This window comes from Echiichthys vipera (assembly GCF_963691815.1).
Source record: "Echiichthys vipera genome assembly, chromosome: 2".
NCBI classification, from domain to species: Eukaryota; Metazoa; Chordata; class Actinopteri; order Perciformes; family Trachinidae; genus Echiichthys; species Echiichthys vipera.
Window position 1 is genome coordinate 29,731,168 of NC_139827.1, and position 25,552 is coordinate 29,756,719.

The window sequence follows — 25,552 nt, forward strand, 5'->3', positions numbered from 1 at the left end:
TTTATAGCTTCAGGAGGATTTTAGTAAACCTAATGCGTCATGGCCAAACACGCGTAAAAAAGGTCGAAAGCAGTGTTGTAAAAACGCCGTCATTTCCAGCAATCTTGTCTGTAAATCACATTGTGAGGTTTTTGTGTCAGAGGGGATGTGTCACGCCATAGATTTATGCAGCATACTACTGTGTCGAGACATCACCCTTCAGGAGGGGGGACTGGAAGTGACTCAAAGCTGTCCAAAGTCACATGGGTGAGTTGATCAATAGAGGCTTCACTTTGTCTGCTTTTCCTTCTCCTATCACGCTTTGACCTTTTCCCCATGACTTTTTTATTCCTGCTGGCAGATGTCAGTGAGAGGTTGGCCTGGAGCTCCATGAGACACTTTTACAATTCATTGAGTGGAAAGATCTTCTTTGTATATTTGTCAGGAAAAGGTGGATTATTATAAACTGACTCCACCAGATGGATTGATTCGATAATTCTCACTTGCTCTGCATATCCATCTAGGAACTCTCGGTTGAAGAGGCGGAAATACCGGTCACTGATTGGATAAATCATCTGTTTATCACCACCTATGTTGGTCATAGACAGGCCAAATCAACTATCAGATCAACGAAGCGTATGACGTACTAACACGGCATCGAGGCAAAGTAAACAACATGTCGGTAAAGGATTTTTTGTAACAGGAATTTACAGATAAAAGGCACAATTTCAGGTGCCCGGTCCATATTCAACAGAAGGATCCAAGAGAAAAAAAGCGTAAGTGAAAAAAGCGTAAGTGAAAAAAGCGTAAGCGAACGGCTTGCTCTATAGCTGCGCTCATCTCATATCATCCGCAGAAGCCACTGTTGTTAAAAACCAACGCTGATTGGTTTGGTCACTTTGGTCAAACTTTCTCTGCCACAGGTTACCATAATGATCTGCGAGTAAAATACATTGGTGCTCACGAGATCAGGATGGTCTCGCAAGGCTTATTATATCGCCCGTCACAATTCACTCCAATTCAATTCTGGAGAAACAAGTTGTTATAGTGCTAAGTTTTGTTACGCCTGGTCAAAGTGGAGATGTTTGCATTGAGAAAAAGAGAAGATGTGGTTATGGATGGCTGTAACAGATTTTTTTAAATACACCTTTGCATCATAATACTTGCTTCTACTCACTGTGTAGATAAAGCATTCATGTCATGCTGCCACTCACCGTTACATGCCTCCACTCTGCCGTAGAGTAGAAAGAACAAACAGTGGCCCTTGTTGCATGACACCCCTGTCTATAACCATAGCAGCTGACAAAAACAACACATGGAGTCAGAAAAGCATTAATAAAACACAAACACCATCGTAGGTGTGAAGCAGCATTGAAATGCTTTGATATATCAGAGTCACTGGTTAAATATGTCATCCTGTCACCTCATCCTGAATATATGCCTATAAAGGTGATGGAAATGCTTTTTACTAAGTAAAAAGGGAATTTGTTTTACACTATTTAAATGCACAGGCAAAAGGGCTGCACAATAAATATTTTTTTTAACCGCCGTCGCGTTATGAACCTTCATAATAAACACACGACGAAAGACTGCGACACGTTGTGAAAGACAGTAGTAGTAGTAGCAGCAATCTAAAATCTAACTATCAATACTTCTGTGTGCTGCATGTGTGATAGAGAAACTCCGGCCTGACTCTGGACCCGATTCTCTGACATTATCCAGGGTTCATATGCGAAAACGACTTCTGCCACAGTATGGAAATGTAAACTGTTATTTCAGAGATAAAAACTGTAAAGAAAGTGTATTTCAATAAAGCTTCAGAATTGTATCCACTAATGACATTCGATTCACTTTCTGTGTGTTTAGTTTTTCTGGTTACTCTAAAACTGACTAAACGTCCCTGCAGCATTGTACCATATCTCCACTGTTGTCAGCTATGTCTTGTTCTGTTGTGGCATCCTGACAGGTGTGATTGATAGATGACCAGGCCGACACCGCCTGGCACTTGAGTTATAACGACAGGTGAGTTGCTGCAGTACGAGACAAATGGCCTTGTTTATCTCCAATAGAAGCCCTGGCACAAAGCACACCCGCTCAGACAAACATCCCATATACACACCTGTGTGTCCTTACCCCTGTAGCCTCTCGTGCATACACGAGCCGAGTGTTCTGCCATCCACTTCACCACAAACTGTAACTTCTCAAATGCCCTCGCTATAAACCAGTGAATCAATGGGCCTTTTTCCCCCGTGAAGCTTCTTAAGACAAATCAATTGAGGCCGATCTATTGTAATAAGGACGCATCAGCCTTGAATGAGGCAGAGGAGATGCTGTGAACATCGTTATTAGATTTTTCCGCAAGAGCCTCAGCAGACAAGACCAGGGCTTTTGTTTTCATTGACTGTTTGTTATGTGAAGTCCACCCCTGCTTAGTAACTCTATCGTGTCTGCCAGCAGGCCACTGCACTCCCGCTTGTAAGGTGCTGTAGTCAGCAGCGATGCTCGGCTTCACCGGGAGTGGGATTAACGCTCTTAGAAGTCTTTCCCACTGACTGAGGGCTTTAGACATTAATAAGATTCCCACCTTGGCTTTGTTGTGTAATGTAAAAATTGTGTGTGTAAAACTATCCAAGAGATCTTTGCCGGATGCCAATGCTCAGAAAGTTAAGTTTTATAGGAATTCAATGTATGCACAATGTAACAACATGTATACTGTCTGTTGGTCCATCAGTTTGTTCAGTCTAAATCCTCAACACTTTGGTCCAGAGCAGGAAGTCAACATAGCTGGACTAAGCCATGATGCAAAATGAGCTGCCAGGACCCCCAAAACCAACCCCCCTTTCTTTTCCTTTGTGCGGAACCTTATTATCAGATAACAGTCCAATACAGTACGGACGTAGTTCCTAGGATACTCCACAGCTTTGTACATTATGTACATTATTCCTACGCTGACATATTCAGGTTTTTTTGTGTCAATTTGATTAAACACGTAATTCAGCAATATAGAACATGTTGGCAATAAAAAGACATAATGGAAGTCTTAAATATAGATTTTAACACTTGGATTCTCTTTAAGATGGGTCCTAATATCAAATAATAAAGTAGGACTCACCTTAACCTTAAGGCCCTTATCACATCGTTGATGCTGTGCATCAGTGTTGCATATTACTAAAGTTACAATGGAACTATCACAAACCAGTTGTTACACAATAAACCTGCGGCTTCTGGGCCCTCCATGCCCACTTGATTGGTAATCCAGCCTTGAATATGCCCACAGCTGCAGGCCATATTGTGATTAAATCTGGTGTAATTATGGTTCCCACCTGCGTCATGATCGTGGTTACCTCCAGGCCTTATCTTCAAGTACCACCCTCAGGGAAACCTGATAATTTCTCACTACTTGTGAGTCAATATGATGTTTTGAATTTTGTGAATTTTTATTGTGGAGCACAATGCTTTTGTGATACAGTTTACTCTGGCATTTAGTTGTCTGGGGAAATATTTCACCCTCCCTCTCTCAAACTGATTGGTTATTCCAGTGTACATCTTTCAAAATACCCATACAACTTGTTCCATTACGATGGCTCAGGAATCTGTTTGCTCTGTCTTTGCTCCATGAAAAACTAATCAGCTTTTCTTTTAAACTCACAGGCTCAGTCACATCAGTGCTGTTGTGAGATCTTGGGGGGGAAATACCTGGAAAGATTTGTTTACCTCTGTGCGTATGTCTGTGTGAGTGTGTATTTGTGCAATTGTGTTGGCTAATGTTGATGAATATTAACAATCCAACAGAGAGCATTTAGATAGACATCTGCCCAGAGTACTTCAGCGCACCTCATCACACTAAACTGAGCCAAGCATCACTCAATGAATAAACATCTGGTTGTCTGTTCTTCTGGTTTAATTGCTCATCGTGACTTTCTCTCAGTCAAGTAGAGGTTTCACCACAAGTCAAGTGCTAAAATCACAACATGTCCTCCAACCCATACAGCGACATAGGCCGCTTGTTCCTACCTTATGATACGACCCACAGGAGCGCTTCATACATTAGCGCTTCTATTGGGTATAGTGTTTGTTAAAGATGGTGGTTTGGATTAAGTTTGTTACGTAACTTGTGACATAGAACGCATAACTTAAATTAGAAGTTTACCTACATACTTTCATTTTTGTTTTTACACGGGACATGAAAGGCTGCCTGGTATAAGTTCTGTGGTTGTTAGCTAGCTGTCTTTTTTTCAGTTAAGGTATCTAGGTATTCTTCTAGCTCTGTCCGCTAACTGTATGGGTCCATTCATTATTATTTATTATTATAACCTAGCTATCTAGCTGTCTTTCATATTTATTTACTGTGCACTCTCCCTCTTTCTATTACACATACACACGCTTACTGCCACAAACACTCATCATAATCCCGGAGGAAATAAATTTGAAGCCCTGGCGTAATCACATGCTGATCTGCAGCATCAGCCTCTCAACTCAGCCCTCCCATCAGTAGCTCCAGTGTCGTTATCCCTCTCACATGTGTGCTCATTCACTCACATTTCACACCCTGCACCAGAGATACCCTCTGCATGTGTGTGTGTTTGTGTTCACGAGTATGCGTCTTTTTTTTCCTTTTTTTTGCAATATGCCATCAAGCTCACTCATTACTGTGGGAAAATGAGCTTTCCTCATTCATGCACATCATTACTCACAATAAAGAACCCGCGGCCTCTGTGTCTCACCGTAGCCCACCGTAATGCCTTATCTCCCAGGCCATTCATAAGTCGTAATGTGCATGTTGGTGAAATAGATCAACAAGAGTGGCGGAGGATTGTATGGCTTGCGAGTTTCCCGAAGATACTATATCCAATTCCATGCATCTCACCCACCATAGCTCATTTGCATCAGAGTAATATGGTGCTTTACTACAGACGAGGCAAGAGTGGGATTTGTTGTTTGAGATGAGCAGTGAATCAACTCTGATAATATTTGAGTTAAGACTCAAATGTCACACGAAAGCGTTTTTTTCTCTGTGCATGCATGTGTTATGTTTCTGAATTTTTAAATGACACCCTGGCATAATGCTACATAGTAACAGAGCATACATTTGTAAATCCTAGCTGTTGAAAGGCAGTGGTGCACATTGTTAGGTGCACAGATTGTACTATCCGTTATGTCAGTTCTCTTCACTGACGGGGTCCAACAGAAGGAGCCTTCATCTCTTCTCTTCCTCATCCTACCCTTCAGTGTCAAGGCTCAACTGCCTTATAAAGCCTGTGCTTTATTGCCAAGTAGCTTCAAACAACCTTTCTGTCTCTTTGTACATGTCTCATTTCTGTCTTTCCCAGCCCAAGCCTTTCTCCCATTGTGAACACTTCTTTACTCTTTTCCTCATTTTCCTCTATCCCTCCACTTTTGTTAGTTTCTTCTGTCATCACACCTTGCTCTCTTTTTCGTTCAGCTGCTTTTACCTCCGTCTTTCTTATCTCTCCCGCCCCTGCTGTCTTTCTAACTCAAACTCCTCTCCATCACCTTCTCAGTCTGGTACACAGCTGTCAGACATGGCAGTGAATCGTATCGCACTGACCCAATCAGAATTCAGCATGAGGGGGCATCTCTTCAAAGCTGTGTGGCTATTGGTAAGCAGCTGCTCTGGAGCAGAAACCAGGGAGACAGACAGACAGACGAGAGGCAACAGGGAGTCAACTTCTCACTGTTCACTGATTTTTCTCTGCTTAGAATTCCTGATCAGTCAGAATACTGTAGGTGTTGTTAAAGGGACAGTTCAGTCAAATGAGACTGGATACATCTGAATGTTCAGGAGCAGTAATTAAAGTTATCGACCCAAGTTTTTTTGGGCTGTATATCTCAACTGAAACTCCGACATATTACATGAAATGTTTTGTAGTACAAACCCCACAGTATCTGTCTGTTTACCATCACAATAGAAAAAATGTTCCGTTTCACTTCCACTGGTTGAAGAGAGGGCAATTTTAGATTTTTTACAACTCATTCTCCTGGTGAAGCTGTTGACAAGCTGTTGATGTTAACACTGCCCAAAACAGTTTTTGGTCTCTGCTGCTGCTTTGAGTTTGGTGTGTTAGCGTGAAATATATATAATTATATATCTCTTAAAGGGATATTTTAGCCATTTTAATTCAGTACTGTGTCATGGCAATATGGGCCTTGTGTTCGGATGAATGGGGTTTGGCCTGTCTCCGTGGTGGAAGTCCCGGAGAAGCGGAGCATCGGAGACCTGCTGAAATCCAGCGAATGACGCACAACTTGCTGTTTTACATCAGCACCTTCTCCAACGGAGACAGGCCAAAGACCGTACAATTGAATACAATGCCCACATTGCCTTTACACAGACCTGCATTTAAATGGTTAAAATTCATTAATGATAGATCTCCCCCACTGTGTAATGTATGCAGTACTACTACTGCTGCTATTACTAATACCAATACCTATACTAGTAGCTCTCTGTTACACCATAATATATTACCAATTTATGCATTTTAGAAGAATTCAGAACTGGAGAATTAACTACTACTGATACTTTCTCTTTCTAATGGGTGTACTGATTTATATAATATTTTTTTTACCACCATTTTGCTGCGGAGGGGATGTTTCTGGGTTTCGACTTTAGACTGTATAAAAAATGGATGCAGCATACCCGTCGGGGTCCGTTCTCTCAACTTGATCCAATCATCCTCGCCTACGGGAGTCTCCAGACTTTGATTCCGCCTCATTTCCTCTTACCAAAAAAGCGATCGGCCATCTGGCTGACGTATACCTCCGAGGAGAAGTGAGGGCCAGCGGCAAGCTGTCACTCAAGAGGCGGCACCCCTAACTTCCAATAAAATAAAAACTAGCCTGGAGCTAAAAAAATTCACCCCCCTCAGTGTTGTCATGGAGATATGACCTAAACATACAGACTAGAATGTTTTCTTGTCCCAGGCCTTAAACAGGTTTAATGATGCTGTGAAAACGGCCTGTTTAACATGAGGGTCAATAAGAAATTGCTCTATTGTGCAAGCTACTCTAGTGGCCACTCGGAGAACTGCAATCAGGAAGTTGCTGTGGTGGGGGCTTGGTTTTGACAAAGAGCCTTGGCCTACAGGGTTGTTTAACCCCAGCCAATAATAACACGCAGGGTGAGCAGCCGTCTGATTCCGATCCACTGCTTGGTCACGCCCTTCCCCTTCAGTGTCTGAAACTGACACACAGGGCACAAGGCAGTGGGTCTCTTACTAAGACACAGACAGAATGAAGCTTTGCATTCACCCATAATGTGACAGTGCAGCGCCTTCCAGCAGGGTTGTGCGGAGGCCTGTGCGTGTGTTTATTTGTGCTTTGAACGCAACAGCCGTGAAACAATCAGAAAGTAGGGTTTTATTCCTTTCACTTACTGCTTTGTCCTCACTGAACGGCGCTGAGTCACTTAACTTACTCTCTAGCCCACTTGAACATTGCTATGCTCTCTCTTTCTCTCTCATATATCAATAAGGGTAGACTCAATATTAGGGACAGGTTCAAAGTTCACAATACAGTTTAACAGCACAATAAGCTACAACCTCCAAAATGACCATATAGTTGAATCAACACCTCACTTCATGAGGGTAGGATTTACTGCTGGACTGTTGTATTAGACTGCAGTTGTATCATATAAACTTGTCAGGTTTCTCAAAATGACAGACAAGAACTCAATAGCACGACAACAATTCAGGTGCAAAAACAGAGTTTAATTTAAAGCATGGGTCAAACCAGGTAGTCAGTCACCGTGGCAAACAAATCCAGTGGGAACAGGCAAAAGGGGAATTCAAAAATCCAAAGCGAAAGTCGAAACATAGACCGGCAGGATCAGAATCAGAAAAATGGATCTCTGGAGTGATAGGTGACCACACTAGACAATCTGGCAGAGAACTGAGGGAAATGGACCGGTATAAATACTCTGAAGGGGCTGATTAGCTGATGAGGAGCAGGTGAGTGTGGCGTTGGGGCAGGATTAGTGCAATTTACATATGTGAATTGATGTACCCTATAAAGTGGCGTAGTTGTACTTTATTACTTGAGTAAATACATTTATATCTACTGCTACCACTAGTACTGCTACTATAATTGTCTGTCATAATTATTAGGCAAAAGTGTCAGCTCGGATAAAATGTGCTATGGATGTCATTTTGAATCATGAAGGCAGAAGTTCTTAAAAACTCACCCTCTGATCTTGACTTGCGGCCTGTCACCATATCGCAGATGTTGCCCATAAATTTAGTTGTTCCTGGGGGGTTCTCCAGAAGTCGATCAGCGGTTTGCGTGGTTAGTGAGCATCTCCTGGGAGCTGGCTCGATGGCAGGCGCCTCTGTCACACTGCCATGTCCTCGTCAGTCAGGTCACTGCTAACGTCACATAGTGTATGTATGAGACCTGACTGCATCTGATAAAATACTCATACATAAATTCCATTTCATTGTGGTTGACATTTCAGTAGTCCCCTTACTTTAATCTGCATGTGTAGTTCTTTCAAAGTTGTGACCAATCAAGCGCTTTCATGTTCTTCTTCATAGATCCATGACTTAACCCCAAATATTATATTTAATGTGGTCTTGCATTGCCAGACCTGTTTCCACAGCGCTTGTGCAGACAGGTCTCACTACACTGCTCATTATTCTGGGAATAAAAAAAACTCTCTCTGAATTGTTAGTATTTCTATGTTTAATGTAAAAAAAAAGTGATTTAAAAACCTATGAAAAGGTGTGAATATGAGATCAAACCTGCCGTCTGCATTTTCATGAGATTCTGTTTCATCTTACTGCTCTCAGATGACAACATGAAAGAATATCGAGCACAGAAGGAAGTCAGTATGAGTTAGGTTAAGTAAATTCATTTGGTTCGTTAATTGTTGAATAAAAAAAGCTGAACTTTGATGAAATTGGAAAGGTTCTGGATTTTTTTGAAATAAAAAGACCTCAAGGCCAAACTTTGGCGTGTATACACATTTTTTTTATATGAATACACCAGTTCAGAAAAGTAGCACAGAGATGCGTATGCACAAAAATATGTAGTGCACAAATATTTTATATCAACCCTTAAGTAAAAATGAGCCTGGTTGCAGGCTTAATATTCTGACCTGCAGCAGAGCCACGGTTTGGATCACACATATTATGAATGTTCCATGTGGTTGAAAATAGTCTTTCTGTTTGTATGAAACGCAACAAGAGGAGTCAGAAAACAATAATAATGTTGATTGATATCGAATACTGAGCTCTCACAGGGAATTTAGAGCTTCAAATTGGCCATTTAGTCACTTTATATGAGGCACATTGGAACACATGCATCTTTATTTATAGCTTCTTAACTCACCTCCAAACATATAACTTACAAGGACGATCAACAAGAATAGACTACTGAAGAAACAACTTATTTCTTTTCAAAATGTTATTACTTGTGTAATTGAAAAAAAAAGATTTAAAAATAGAGTACATGAAGAAATGTGTCTGCTGCCTCTTTGCCCCCACTCCCCTAATAGTGTGTGAAACTTTAAATTAGGACACACTTTATCTATCTATTAAAACTGCATAGGATACAATTGGGTGCTTTTTACTAGGACACTAAGTGATTGCTCTAAGACTGCAAGGGAAGCTTAGCTTCCCCTAAAATGTCACCAAACCAAAAAAAAAGTGGTGAAATATGTGCTGCTGTGTGTACATTTCAGTGACTAAATACGCACTAGGAAGCCTTCATCTTTTTTTCAGAATCAGCTACTTATCACAGGTAACCGGACCAACTTCCTTCTCATTCGTCCCCACAGCTCCACAGCACTTTACAGAGTCGGACGTTCAGCTTCTACTGACTTCAATAGGGAAGCGTAGAGCAGGTTGTTCCACTGCAGCCAAACTAGACGCTCATTGGATAAATGCTGGGCTTTGTCCCGCCCATCGGACACTCAGCGTCTCTGGGGGTCTATGGGGCAGTGGGCATGATGATAGGATGAGCTGTCTGAGGCAGAATCCTTTTTTGATTGACAGCTAAATGAGCGAATCAGTGATCTTGAAGAATAAACAGCCACCGGAGCATTTTCGAAGTTTTTCATTTCGTTATTCTGAACTGATCCAGAGACTTTACCGAACCCAAGAAACTTTGTCTTTGTTAAAAATGACTAGCGTTGTGTTTGGTGACCCTTTTCTGTCATTCGCAGTTTCTTTCCCCGTCACGATCACTCACACTCACAGGCGGTCACACTTCACAGAAGCCTGGCGCAGCAGCTCCAGCTGGGCCAAGGTCGTTTAAGCAGCCTAGCTCTGCTGCCATTGAGAGGAAACTGATCAAGTCCCTGGAAAAGACGCCTAGTTGGTACGACAAGGTCACAGATTATTTTCTTGAAAAGGAACGAAGGGTAGAATTTACATATAAAAAAACAAACACATTTATGATGTAGGCTGGAAAAATTAGATTTCGCTCCTTGAAAGACCAGCAGCGGCCACTTCTCTGGGCGCTGCGGGTAAGTCAGTAGGCTGAGTGTTCTTTAAGCAGTAGTTTGGCAGCATTTGGGAAATACACTCTCATGTCTAAAAAGCAGTAGAAGACGGTATGCTCTGTTCTCAAACGTAAACAAATTAAGTATCGGGTCTTGGAAAACGTGAAAAAATGTCTGAAAAACAGGTACATATGCAATCAAGACACTCCACAATGACTCGGAGAAAGAAAATCATTTTAAAGTTTTTATTATAGTGGCTAAGTCATTAAAACAGCCAACATGTTTCAACAGCTGTTCTTCATCAGTACCATAACCTGAAGGACAGGATGACCTGGAAGGTTGTCCGCCGGCCCCTTGTGTACTTAAGGGAGTAAAAAGATGCAATAACAGGATGTTGAAACGTTAAGACACAAAATTTATTGTCATTATTACAGTCCTCATCAAGTGCATCTTTCAGTATAGCATCAAAGCATTTTTTTCATGTCCAACGGGATTATTGAATATGTCTTTCATAAAATTTGGTGTCCAGTTGGTGTAGCTTAGCACAACAACTGCAAACGGGAAAACAGCTTGCTCAAAATATAACAGGCTGCTGTCTTCATATTTAGTATACAGGCCCGAAAGTATGAATCAGTCACCTCATATAACTGTCGGCTAGAGGGCGAATAAGTTTGTCCATAACAATATCAAACTATTCCTTTAAAGGTATAATACTTGAGATTTCAGCTGTGGTTGATTTGGTGTAACCCAATGGTTACTGGTGGTAACAGCAAGTACAGCTAACATTTGTTAAGTATCTTCGCTGTCAGGAAAAAACAACAGAGGATCAGCTGATGGATCTGTTTACAGTGCAGCCAACCAAACTCACGATGTTTTTAATAAGGAATTCCCCAGTAATAATTGCAACCATGATCTGATTTCTGATACAGATGTAGTTTTCCATACAACAGCAGGCCCAGTTAAAGGAGTTGGTTAGCTTGCATCGTTGTAGGTGTGCAATCACCTACAGATCTTCATCTAACAGCTTACTGCAGCTCTGCTTCTTGTTCCGTTACTCCCTGTAATATTTCAAACTGGTCCACTGACAAAAAAAATCTTATTTTTAGATGCATTTTTGATGGAAAATTGCATCTAGTGCACTACACTTTCAAACACAATATGTTTCCTGTGACTGCTTCCAATTCAAGCCCCATGTTGTGCCAGTTGAACTCATTTAATATGAAGCAGCAGCCGCAGGAAGCATTGGGTTACCATTAGCTATAGGGGGGAACAGGAAACAGTGAGGCTGTTATCAGTGAGATAAAAATGAAAAACAATGACGCTGGATTTATATGCTGCATCGTTGTGTGAAGTCTATTTGAGTCATGCTTGGGAATGACAGATTCTGCCACTGCCAATAAAAGCTACAACATAGCAACATTATAGCAAGCAAGCAATACATGTTAGTACATACAATATCAATAAAAAACAGGCTTTGATTTTATAGCAAACTTAAGGATTCTAATTTCAAGCAGTTCACACTAGTTGTATCCCCACAGTATAGTTAAAAGCAGTTTTAGTATAGCATTTTGTGCAAAGGATGGCAAAAAACAGAATATTACATGACAACAACAAAACATACAGTAATATTAAAGTGAGCAGACAGCACAATACTTCAAGTGTTTATGCCGTATCTACAGCATCTATCTGAAAGATCAGTGTATTTGTTTAATGACTTTAAAGTTAAATTTCTTAGCAATACAATATTTTACAGACATCTGTCCCCTGTGGCAGGCTGAGTAAATAAAAAGATGCAGAGCCTGCCTTTTCTCCTTTACAAGAAAAATGCAAGATGTGCATCAGCCTGAAAAGGCAAGTAACAGCTGTTAAGCAAATTACAGGGTATGCTTTTGCGATTTTACTTCACCTTTTAGTTGTGCATAAAACTCCAGGCAACCTCATCTGCATCAGTAAAAACAGCTCTGCACCTCTGGTCTGCTGACAATGTCTGAATAAGATCCTTGGCCTGTCTATGCACCCCTAAAGCCACACACACACACACACACACACACACACACACACACAACACACGCACACACACACACACACACACACACACACACACACACACACACACACACACACACACACACACACACACACACATACACACACACAAAGGGACATACACACACACACACACACACACACACACACACAAAGGGACATACACACACACGGTCCATAAAGGCCAGCCTTTGCATGGCACATCAGTGCTTCCTTCCTTCTCTCACACAGTGACACCATCTAGCATGATTCATCTCCCTGGTAGTGTGAAGTGTAAAGGAGATTATTACCAGTGAAGGGCTCAGCCCCCTGAAGATCCACTGCTCTCCTGTCTGCCCTGCAGAGAAAATGGGAAAATATTGCTAATGTTTACAGCCCTATGAGCGTGTGTGTGTGTGTGTGTGTGTGTGTGTGTGTGTGTGTGTGTGTGTGTGTGTGTGTGTGTGTGTGTGTGTGTGTGTGTGTGTGTGTGTGTGTGTGTGTGTGTGTGTGTGTGTGTGTGTGTGTGTGTGTGTGGGTGGGTGGGTGGGTGGGTGTGTGTGTGTGGTGGGCGGGTCATGTTATGTGCACTAGTAATGCCTGAAGCCTGACCAGCATGGCTAAGCAGTTTCCAGGCTTGTTTACCATCTAGAAATGTGCTGACTTAGGGGGGTTTGTGTGCAAATGTTTCTGTATGCATGCGTTCGCAGAAGTACATATGTGTGTTGGTGGTATCTGTCATCATGTGTAAATTTAGTTTTGCACATAAATAAATCTAGTAGTCAGCTGTTGTTGAAGCCTACTCTACAGTCACTACCGTAAAACAAAGTTGTAAAGTAGGTAGTTCAAGCAGATAGTTAAAGAGCTTTGATTGTATCCGGGCGTCTGGAGGTTGAAGACAATAAATGGTGCTTTATTACAAATATGGAATACTTGCTAGTTATTCCTGAATAAACCAAAAGACTGTTTATTACAAGGCCAATTGAAATTTCCAGACAAAGAGTTACATTATGACAAAATCATAATGCAACTCTGATTATTAACTGTGCTTAGAGAGGGAAGCTGACTGATATGTAAGTTAAAGGAAAGCCTATTTATAAGATTAGGATGAAGATTTTGTTCTCAAAACAGTTGCTATGATTGCAAATTTGCATGCAATTGGTGCAAGGAGGTAGGTGCAAATGCCCAAATCTTCCCATTTGTCCTCTCTCTGAGGGCTTTAGGCTACAACGGGATTGGAACAGATTCTTAGAAATGGCACCTGAAAGCACCAAATCCAATGTTTGTTTCCCTCGCAATGAGTGTAAATCAATATAAAATCTCATACTTAGCAGCCAGGTGAGATTTGAGTTCCACTGTGAAATTTGAGAGGACCATTTTTGAATAGATTGATGTTAAAGTCGCCATTTATGAAAAGGTAAAAAACATTCTTCCCTCCATTACGTGTGACTGCTCTGTCTTCAGAGGGTCGGAAGGGGCTAGAGCCAGACACTGGGAGAGGGTTGCGGTACGCCCTCGACAGGTGGCCAGTCAGTCACAGGGCTCAAGGCAATGTTATGACAATCAGGTGAGGAGATTGTCCACAGTTTCTTTTAATGGCCATTAGTTTAGAACATGCTCATATGGCAATCTTAACATGTTGATTTTTAGTATGTTTACCATTGTCACTTTCTTAATTTAATGCAGTTCTGTTGTATTATTTGCACTAGATACAAAGTACAACCATTAGTATCGTTGATAAAAAAAAAAAAAAAAAAATGCAATCACAATTCCCATGTAAACAATTTATTAATATTACACTCTATTAAGTACTTCAATGAAAAAAGTGAAGCCATGGACACTTAATGACACAGATCCGTATTGGCTTCCTGTGAGCTTCTCTCGTTCTCTGTTATACTTTATGTCTGTGTTGCGTGTCTGACAGACAGACTGTGGCAGGCTGATGAAAGCAGAGCTGACCTTGGCTGTCGAGCTCAGACAAATGGGTCAGACAGGTTAGCAGAGATGATGGTGCACCTGGCTGCCGAAGGTCCAAGGTCAACGCTGTCACCGGTTTCTCTGTTTCAGCAAGCCTTCAGTTCGTATCCTCCAAGTGTCTGAAACTCTCTTGGATAGGTTTTACACCACTGTTTGATATATTAAAAAATTCAATTTGAAGTTTAATACAAATACAAATGCATGCTTGTAAATACATTTACATGAAACAAAAATGCTTACATTACTTTACGAGAGCAGTAGAGTGAATAAATGGTTGTTTTCACTGTAAATGTACACAAGTTCAACATAAGACAAAATAAAATACAGACCGTACATACAAACCAGCTTATTGTAGTCTTAAATCTTAATCCACAGGGGAGTGGCTCAAACGCTTCATAAAAAGGGACCGCAAGATAAACTCTTAAAATAATTGAAACCTTTAAAGTTGCTTTCTTGGTGAAAATGTGAGTTTTATCAAGTGACTTAACAATATTGGTACAAGTTGCTCTATGCTTGATGCTACATGCTCTCATCAGGTTTAGAGAAAGATCTGTGAAGATGAAAGCGATTGTAATCATGAGACCAGAAAAAAATGCTGGGTATTAACTACAGACATAGCTGATATGCTTTGTGGAGCGAGGCCATTAAGAACTGTAGACGTAAAGACAACCTTAAATTGAATTGAATACTGAAAGAACCAAGTAGCCAAGACAGATTTCAAGGATAACTGAGTGAGCTGCTGTCCATAAGTACTTTGATAGGAAAATCAATTAAGAGGGAAATGCACTAATCCAGCCTATTCTTATCAGGCATTGTAAGATTTCAGTGTCAGATATTATAAGACATACGTCTTAGTGGTGATGCTATTAATGTGGTTCTGAAAGTTCAGATCAGTCTCCATAACAACACCTACATTTTCTGTTTGGTCATATTTCAATGACTGCTGTCTTTGCAACCACTTAGCAGTGTTTATCAGATATTCTATGGGATTCTTACCATTAGGGGACAGTGAAATTAAACGTTGGATGTCATCAGCATAAGTAACTGAGGGTGTAACCAAGGTTTAGCGCATACTGTATAAGTTATAGCCAGGAAGTTCTAGTGTTATTTCTCCGTATTCTACAGTAGTTGATAGCAGCAATGAGTCAGGCAGCAGCCAGGAAGGACACCCACAGGCTAAAAAGCACTTAGTCTACTGCCTGAAACTGGTACATGAACAAACCCGGTGAGTCCTGAAACCTCCATTGTGTTCGGTCTAAAGTAAGGCATGTATGGGTAAGTGTTGAGGGCAGCAAGTAAGTACAAGAGCTGATATCAGCAGCAGCTGAGCCGAAATCAGGAGGAGTGAGAACACAGGTGTTTAGTGCTAAATGATCTCAGGAGTGATGGCATAGAACTAGGGTTAACCCTGAGGGAAAGATATGTCACTGCTTGAAGCTTAACTTTGTCACACAACACTGAAGTGAGTTTGTTGTAATGCTATAGTTTGTAAGGCTTCCATTGTGATAGCTGGCGGTTATTTGAGTAATATTCAAAAGCAGAGTAGGCAGGAGAGTGTCAGACTGTCGGACAGTAGATACCAAAGCAGAAAAGTCTTGATAGAAAAGATTTGTCTGTTCATGTTTGGTCAGCACCAGTATAAGCTGAATAAAAGTAGTCTAAGAATGGATCCCTGTGGGACCTCGTATATTGTGACAAGTAATATTTATCAGTGAAAGTCATCAAGTGTGACAATGATATTCCAGTCAAGATTTAGTAGTAATGACTAGTTTCCAGGACTGTTTCACTGCACTGTAATGATTTAGAAACTATGTATTTCTATTATTTATGTCGTTTTTATTTAACTTTTCCATTTGAGCTTGATGTTTGTTCTGGTAATTGTGCTTTTTTTAATTTATTAGGCACAGAACCTTTTGTAACTATGTTGTTGCTCGTACATGGTTCCATTTTTTATTGTACAATTGAATAAACCATAGCAAATCTGCAGACTGAAGATCAAATGAGATCTATGCATTGAGGGGGGCTCTGCCATGACAATGTGGCCCGTCAGCTTGATATGTCTATCACTTATTTACTGAGGGTTTCTATTTTATCTCAGTGCTCACCTGTAGCTACACCATCAATAATTAATGACTCAATAGATTTCCACTTCCTTCATCCTTAAAAAAATATTTTCCTTTTTGAAGAATGACACAATATGGCTTGAAACACAGCGCATGATATGACAGTAGAGCAGAAACAAAAGCAAGACTACTGACTGAATCCTGCCAGCAGAAGCATTCATTTTATATTGGCAAAGTCATCTAAGCAGGCTACCTAACATTCAAGTATGTTTGTGCTTGTAAATACATAATCCTTGAATATGTTTATATAAATTAAAATGTCCCCTGTTTATAATTAGAGCCACGTTCCTGTAATTGCCCCCTCATGCATCATCATGTCTTAGATCTAATTAGAAAATATACATATTAGCCTATTAGAGTAACACTACACCCAACTGTAACTGCAGAGTCATAAGCCTTCAAAGCCCCACTGCACACTTTAAAGAACGTGTTAGATCCAAAACAAAACTTATCGTTTGTCATTTAATAACAATAAGGTTTGAATAGCAACACGTGCCATGTCAGAATGTAACGACAAAAACACGTGTGTGTGAAGGCCACACTCGACAGTGGGGGTATTTCTACTAAAGGTAGTGTTTTAAAAAAAGACCAGATGGGACAGTGGGAAAATAGAAAATGAAATTGGATGGGTCACTTTGATTTTTTTGTCAGTCTGACATTATCTGTGCTACACATTTAAAAGCAAGTATTTGCAGCATGTCTGAGCAACCTTACATCGGTTTTAACACATTGAGATGAAAAGCAAAACATGAAATGTAGTTCATTGTCGGGTTGGTATTCCACAGAGAAAGAGCAGAAAATGATGCCTTCTCTTTTATTTTTGTCTTCTTCCACCTACTGCTTTTTGTCAGATCAGATGCAGATCAGCTGCTATGTCTTTATTTTGTGACAACAAAGAGTGTTTGGGGAAACCACTGCAAAACAGCGATTCATCTTATTACTTTTTAATCAGCTTTGAGAGAAGTTAAAGCGAATGTAGATCACTGCCATATGCTCAGTTGTTTATGAAACATTTATGGCGTCAGTGACAACTAATGCCTTAAAAAATACTTCTGTTGTGAGTTTTGTACTTTTCGTTATTATTTGTAGCGGTTATGATAATGCTACTCACAAATGTGATGGCAGTGACCCACTGAGAGCCCAAGACCTCTGCCCACTCCACCCCTCCCCAGTCATCCAGACCATGGAGGGGGAGACTTGGAGTGCCTATCAAGGGACAGGACATGTTGAGTGAATAGTGACAAGCTTCATAGCAATGCTGTTCAACCAAACTTTTCTCATCCCCATTTGTCACATACGGCTGCTTTGTGAGGACCCCTTGGCGTCACTTGTCAGTGCGGTAGCCATGACAGCCTGCAGTATTTTATGCCCTGGGAATTAATGGATCCATCCGTGCTGCATTGGGTTGGCACACTGATGCTTGCAGCTCAAGGCTTGATGTCATTTGTGAGGAGGAACAGAAGGTATTGTCCATTAGGCTGAGACTTGCAGTCAAAGTTTTAAGCAGACTCTATTCTAAGTAGACCTGCAAGCAGGTATCAACGGGGTCCAAGCCCCCGTGCAACTCGGGTCCAGCTACCCGGGGAGGTGATGCAATTTGGACGTGCAGGTCCACGGGCATGACGCAAGTCCCAGCTTGAGTGCAGCACAGAGAGAAGTTGAAAAACAAAGTATTGGTATCTGAAAGAATACATTTAGCATGTTATATAGATAGATAGATCCCAATCTGGAAATGAAATGTTTGCACATCCTGTATATATTTTTGTTTATGTATTGTACTTGATATGTGTTTTTCATGCCAACAATGTTAATAAAATAATCAAATACATTCAGTGGCATGTTCACCGGACAAAATTTGGCTAGTGGAAATTCTGATATGCTGGTAACTTTAGAAAAAAAAACTTGTGTCATTTTTGATTTGTTCTGTGGGGGCAGCAGCCTATACCTCCCCTGAAAGTTTTGTTTCCATAACTTGTACGGTTAATGCTCCAGTATGAGTGATATTCAAAACAGCACCACTTCCTGGATGATTGATGTCTTATTTTTCTCAAAGCCTCAGACGAGCATCAGAAACTATTGTTCTAAATTTCCTCTTAATTGCTAAGATATGATGAATTCTACATTACACTGCCACCTAGTGGTTTGTTGCTTTCAAATTTTGTAGAAGGCCTCAGTAAGACATAGGAAACTAGATTACCAATTTTTGTATTGATTCAACACAATTTGGAGAAGATACGCAGCACTTCCTGTTTTGACTGTAATCTACAGGAAGTTGTTCCTTTATAACTTCTACATTTATTAGAATATCAAAATTCTTTTGATAACTTTTGATCACTTTCCAATTTTCGTCTTCATCGGACAGTCGACCTAGGAGGAGTTCGAAAAAGTAGCTTTTGCATATATATCGCAATCCTGCTGAAAAAAAGTCTAGATGGAAATGGCTGTGGCATATATCCCGAGATTCACGTAGGTTCGGGAACACGGGGATGTATGAATTTTTAATGTGCGAGGTACGATGTGGGAGTTACAGGCAAAAACGTGAAGTTCAACTTCTTACCTTGTACGGTGTAAGCTGCAGTATGAGTTTTACAGATGGAAAAAAAATGCTGCTGCTTGCATCTTGTGGCCCCAGCCCCCCTCGCTTGGACCCCTTATTAATATCATTGCACACCAACCTTTTACCATGTCCTCTAGAAGTGAATTTTTAAATGTCCTTGTTAATCAGTGTGCCATATCAATATAAAGCCTGCCATCGTCTACAGAGCCCGCTCAGGCAGTGTTTTTTTATCCCCACCTGCGCCACATTCTGAGAAATAGGCAACAGGTACTAGTGGTTCAGAGGTAGAGTAGGACGGGTCTTTGCAGTATGCTGATGGTGAAAAAGTGAATCAAACCACCATAAATATTTTCCTTTATGCTGTTGTAAATATTTCACTTAAATAACAGGCTGCACGCCTGCCAATGACTGTGAAAGAGGTTATTTGGCATGTGGCTGAGAGGGCATTTCATAATTTCCAAAAAACTCTTGCACACTTATTGCTAGTGTGCCATTGGTTAAGCTACCACCTGCCAGTGCTGGAATCAAACTGATCCAGTGAAGGGCCACTGTGGCTGCAGGTGTTCTATCCAACCAAGCAAGAACACAAGACTCGTCTTATTCAATCACTAAAATTGCCTTCACACAGTTGATTTGTTGGATCAGGTGTGTTCTTCCTTGATTGGAATGAAAACTTGCAGCCACAGCGGCCCTTTACTGGATCAGTTGGAGACCCCTGGTCTAGAGTATGCCACCCCCACATTTCACTGCACATACTGAGAAACAATAGTTTGTGACAATCAAATCAAAAGAGAACCAGGTTGCCTAAACCCCTTTATTTGGAGGTAAAGTAAGCACCCAATAAAGAACTGTGCATGCATGGTATGGCAAGATTGGTAGATCGAAAATGAAATATCGAATTGGTTTATAAACTGATGGATGTTTAAACCAAACAGTTGTAATTTTACCATCCACCTTTGTTTTCTCTTCAAAATAAGTTTGGTTAACACAGGGGTCTGATCATCTTATTGCTGGTGCTCCTTGCCCCATCAGAAAGAGGTATCATCAATGACTGTACTTTGTGAGTACAACGTAATTATTACTGATAGAGACGATGTAAATGGTAAATGGACTGACATAGCGCCTTACTAGTCTTCTGACTACTCACTCATTCACCCATTCACACAGATATTCACACTGATGGTAGTGGATCTACATACCATCTAATCTAATCTAACCATATTCACACACCCATGTGCAGCCCTGGCAGCATTTCGGGGTTCAGTGTCTTGCCCATGGACACTCCAACATGCAGACCGGAGGAGCCGGGGATCTAACTGCCGATCTCTTGAACGGAAGATGACCCACTCTTCCTCTGAGCCCCCATGTACCTACTGAGCTGCATTGTAATACAAAGCATGACAAAACAGCACTTATTATAATAACCCATTATGATTTTATACAAAGCTACTACTGTCACAAACATCAGCTAAAGAGAAAAAAGGAGAAACAAGTCACTGCGTAGTGTGCTGGTCTGTAAGTACAGACGCAGGGGTGCTGCAGTGATGATTTTGTAGAAAAAAATGCCTGCTTTAGCCAACAAATGCACATGCAGACCCATGCCAACAGAACTCATAATACATCTTCATTATCCCCAGCCATGGCATAGTGTGTCCCTCCTAATAACTAATATTAGGTATGGAGACCCCTGGCTGCTGTGGACACACTGGGAGCCTCATCATCTTTCCTCTAACACTGACACTGAGTCAGCCTTATGTAATGTCTGCTCTCTTGCCATTACAGCTCTATTATCCTGTCCTTTTATTGCCAATGCAGCACCTTGACCAACAATGTGGCCGCCTGTAACAGCTCAATATCTAATTTCCCATCTGGCTCTCTCTCTTTTCTATTTATCCATCTTTGTTCCGCACTTCCTGATTCTAGTTTCTTTCTGCTGCTGTCGCGTAGTGTCGCTGTCCTCCAGTTCCTTGCTGATGCTGATTGCCTCTGTAATGCACTGAAAATGTCCTGGGTGGCTATTCAGTGCAAATTGCTTTGTGTTGTGTTGCTGTAGGGCCCAAACTAACTGGACTGGGGCAGCAGGCTGAGGCCTCGGCCACGGTTTTGGGGGAAAATAATGACGGAGGCAGCTAATGGGCCTCGCTGTTTGGCTTCAATTTTAGTTGCTATAGCACATAAATAGCTGTGGCATGATAGTATGATGTGTTCTGTATTGTACTGATTGTACTGAATAAATCTTCTAAACCATCAGATCTGTATGCTGTCAGGGAAATCGATTTTAATTTTTAAAATTACCTAATTTTTGGGACCTTGTGCAAGATGTAGAGGAAAACACATGTTAACTTTATTTTAAGTGATGATTTGTCAGGAATCAAACTTTTATCAGGTTTATGCATGTCAAAAAAGATAATTTGCATGGTGAGGGTCCTAAGTGACAACAGACTACCATGTGCCCTTGGCTGGATGTCAGCTGTATAATGACAGAAATCTCAACTTAATTACAAGGGGTGAAATATTTTTATAGGGTCTTATATCTTGTTACTTTTTAATTAGGCCATTTCAAATAATAGCAGGGCTATAATGTTTGAGAGAAGAGGATACATTGTAAAAATATACGGTCAGATTGTTATGGTGCATTTCCCAAGACTGTGACATTACAGAAGTGACAGATTTTCCCCTCATGTAGGGCACCTCACTTAACGAAAAGTGTAGTTGAAATGGGAATTGGCTTTTCAGCCTATGCAGTATGTGTAAGATGCAGCATTATTATAAGAGCTGTCAAACCTAGGTAGGGATAGGGCTGATTTCATTCAGAGTCAATAAACTCATTTAGTAGTTACTTAATATGCAAAAATCCAATTTTAAGCCACATGATTGACCTTGTTTGCAGTTGTAAACATAAAAATTCCAAATTTGGCCCAGTTAATTTCCTGTGGCAGTGTATTCGTATTTGAACTGACAGAAACTTGGTAAAAGCAAAAGAAAAGAAAAAGAAAAGAAAAGCATATACAGCATATTTTGAACTGATCTTTGTCACTGCAGAATACACGCTCACCCGCCGAGTCCACCGAATGCGTCAGCCGGTTGATAATTGGTAAAATGTTCCCTCTTTGGCATTTAGTGAAGCGCCGCACCATTGAAATGACAGCATCTTAGAACTCCTACCCGGCTCCATCCTCTTGTCTCAATATGGTCAAATCTGGCAAAAAAAATATCCCAAGATGCTAATGACCAACTGCCAAACTGAAGGCTTCAAAACAATAGTTCAAACCAATGGGAGACGTAACAGTGGCTCCGTCTATAATTTTCAAGTTTATGGTACAAATACATAATTTATATAGACCTTTTCAATGAAATCGCATTGCTAGCAAACAGCTTGGATCCTAGCTTCCCTTAAGTTACCAGATAATGCTAGCTAGCTAGCTTAGTTAGCCATATGCAGCCACCGAACGCTGAATGAGACATCTTTAGGCGACCAAAACATTGCAATTAACTTTGATAAAGGGAAAACACACTGTGAGAGGGTTAAAATGTAAAGATGAAAACATGGACACCCAAAAAACTACATCCATGGCTATTTTAATACAGCTACACAGTTTTGTGCATATTTATCGCCAAGCCTCTAGACAATTTTCCGTGTAGCTCTATTAGCAAGTATGACCTTCTCCAGCCAAAACATCCCCCTTTGCACATCTGTCTAACCTGGGTGTTAAAATGGATCCTCAACTCTCTTTTGACACCCACATCAAACGCATCTGTAAGACACCCTTCTACCACCTCAGGACCATTTCCAAACTCCGTCCATCACTCACCCTGGCAGATGCAGAGAAGCTCGTCCATGCCTTTATCTCATCCAGGCTAGATTACTGTAATGCGCCACTCATCGGGATCTCTGGCAAAAGCATTCAAAGGCTGCAATACATCCAGAACAGTGCTGCCAGGATCCTGATGAGGGGACGCAAGCACAATCACATCACCCCCATCCTGAAATCTCTTCACTGGCTCCCTGTCCCACTCAGAATCCAGTACAAGGTCTCCAGTGCATTCACGGACATGCATACCGTGACATACCTGAAGGAACTCCTCACTCCCCTGACCTCCTCACTCACCCTCCGTTCTGGTACCTCAAACACCCTCCAAGGCCCAAAAACCAAGCTCCGCAAGATGGGTGATCAGGCCTTTTCCTTGGCTGCTCCGAGGTTTTGGAGCGCCCTCCCTGACCACCTGAGGGCCCCGCGGACTACAGACGCTTTTAAAAAAGACCTTAGAACCTTCATGTTCACCAAAGCATTTTGCTAAATGTCTTTTAGATATTCTCCTTTTAACTTTATACTTATTTTTCATTTTACCTTTTTCTTTTCTTTTTTTTTTCTATTCTGCTCTGTAGCACTTTGAGATTGTTGAATGTAAAGTATAATACAAATAAAATGTATTACTATTATTAATATTACCTTGCTTTATTTTACTCTAAATGGGACCATAATTTACAGAAAAACCATAGTGCTGTATTGAAGAAGACTTGAATCTAGCAATCAGCTAGCGATAGACCATAGACTCATTACGATAATGTTTACTGAGGTAATAAAAAAAGTGAGTAGGGTCATTTTCCCATTGACTCATATTCAATCAGACTTCTTGTTCACCCCCTGCTGGACTTTAGAGAGGATGCAGATTTAAGGCACTCCCGCATTGGATTCAATTTTCAAGCTTGCATGATATGTACATTTATTTTTTTCAATCATTTGTAAATATCATCTTCTAACGTATTTTTTGCATCATATATCATATCATTTGCATATATGTTTAATCTTGGTAGGATACTTATTTTTCTACAGTACAGCTACAAAATAGTAAATTGAGGCGATCTCCACACTTTTTACCACTGTCAAATTTTTAAAAACAAAAACTGTCAGAAGTACAACACATCATCAGAATGGCTCCTATCTTCTGTGTGGTAAATAACTCTTACTCCTTCCCTGAGATAAGATTTTGTTTTAGTCATCAGGATTCCTAGAAATGATAAATACACACCCTGGCTAGATTTGCATATGTCTGGTGTTTTAAGCAATTTGAGCTTGGAGCAACCGCTGAATGCTAAATAAATGGCATTTTCAGATGACCATCACTTACTCTGGCTTAAAAGCTATAAAATTTTGCTGTATGGTTCTTTTTTGTCTTTGAATACTGTAGACAGTGATATATGTTTTGGTTTTAATTAAATAGTGTGTTCCTCTCCTCTGCTCCCTTTTCAGGTTGTGAATGCAGCAGAGGATCTCAAGAACTCAAAAGACCAGCAACTACACAGACCACTAAAAGCTCCTTCAGTGTGTATGTGTGTGTGTGTGTGTGTGTGTGTGTGTGTGTGTGTGTGTGTGTGTGTGTGTGTGTGTGTGTGTGTGTGTGTGTGTGTGTGTGTGTGTGTGTGTGTGTGTGTGTGTGTGTGTGTGTGTGTGTGTGTGTGTGTGTGTGTGTGTGTGTGTGCTGTCACTTTCATGTGCTTTTAAAAGTGCAGCTGTTTTAGACTGGGCCAATACGAGACACCATCAGATTGTATCTTTTTTTAATGCACCTGCCCCATATCTAAACTGGATATGGGGCAGACTGGCTCTTTTTATACACTGTTCTCATTACATTTTGGGGTCAAATAGCTTTTTACACTGGCAGCCTCGTAAATAAATTATAAATGTCCCTGGTCTGCTTCAGATTGCTGGTCATCTGTTAATATTTCTTGGTTGTGTGAATTGTGCAGTATTTTAATTCCTCCAGTCTCTACGTGCGTACAGCAAACAATATTACACACACAGACAGTCCCAGGCCATATTGTGTATAATGTGTCGTCACTGAGTGTCTCTGTCTAAATGAGTCAGACTTGGCAGAGGGCACCGCTGTGCCAGGCCGGTCCCAGCGAGGCAAGCGGAAAAGGAAAGGGGGAAGGGGGCTGACTCTGCAGGGATGGTGGCCAGAAATAGAATTGTTCAGATGGGGCAGTATTGATCAGCAGGAGGGGTCAGAGGATCAGCTGGTAGGGACCGCAGACTGGCCCCATGTCAGAGGGATGCACAGAGTGTAGGACACTGGGCAAGTAATACAGTAAAATATAGAAAGATTGTGGTATTTGAGCAAGAAAGCAAGTTATAACATGCTGCTGAGATCACATAAGATGCTTGTTAATTTTATGGGAAAAACGAGAGAAATACTTGACTTGATCATGTGTCCACTGATGTGTTTAGGGATATAAGTAACCTAGATATCCTGTTAGCACACTGGATGTGTTATTGCAGCAACAGTAAAAGAAAACATTTTAAACATACAGTAGTAGGTTGATTTGATCTTCTGCTGCCAGGGGTCTCACTATCAAAGCTATGACAAGAGACAGACTTTTTAATGACTTTGTGTAGCACGGGGTAATGGGAGTTGTAATCTTTATTCTCT

General features: G+C 40.9%; 1 protein-coding gene across 1 annotated transcript in view; it reads left to right on the forward strand.

The window, feature by feature from the left end:
• Positions 1–24,757, forward strand: part of LOC310954726 (endonuclease V-like) — a 74,632-nt gene extending 49,875 nt beyond the window's left edge. The window contains exon 9 of the mRNA XM_083924366.1: positions 24,373–24,757. The gene's annotated coding sequence lies outside the window, so the exon portion shown is untranslated. The remainder of the gene's footprint in view (positions 1–24,372) is intronic.
• Positions 24,758–25,552: the final 795 nt, after the last annotated feature.